We start from the raw sequence: 615 nt of genomic DNA on the forward strand, positions 1-615 counted from the left end.
ACTACAAGATCATCTAAATGCTCAGCTTGACAAGCCTTGCCAGTCCCAACAAACTCATCAATAGAGCAACGAGCTGTTGCTTCTGAGCTCAGTGGGGTTGAAAACACACTAGAGAACTGATCTCCAAGTATGTTGGCCATAGTCCCTACATTGTCTATGGCTTCCCCATCGTCCTCAAAAGGCCCTACAGGGTGTTTGATCTTTCTCTTAGAGTTTGCGTAAGTGAAAAACGCCTTTGGATTCGACCTCACCTCTTGAACAACTCTATTTTCCTTTTTCAACTGATCGGTCTCAATGGAGGCCTTAATTCTAACCTGGATTAAATCCAAATTTCTTTGAATGCTAGCCACAACTACTGGATTCAGAGTGCTCTGGAGCCTTTTTGCTTGTTTGCAATTCTTTTTGAACAAATTCTTCCTATACTTCCTATATAATTTTAGAATGTGCCCCGCCCTGTAAAACACATTCAGAGATTGCTAGACTGGAACAGACGTCCTCAAAAACTAGAATCATTTTGTCTAAGGCTACATCTATGGAAGATTCCTTTTTCAGCATTGAAATAAGATCAAGCTCCCCTAACCTTTCTATAATCAACGGCCAATGTTCATCTTTGAA

This window comes from Tigriopus californicus, chromosome 12 (genome assembly GCF_007210705.1).
Source record: "Tigriopus californicus strain San Diego chromosome 12, Tcal_SD_v2.1, whole genome shotgun sequence".
Lineage (NCBI taxonomy): Eukaryota > Metazoa > Arthropoda > Copepoda > Harpacticoida > Harpacticidae > Tigriopus > Tigriopus californicus.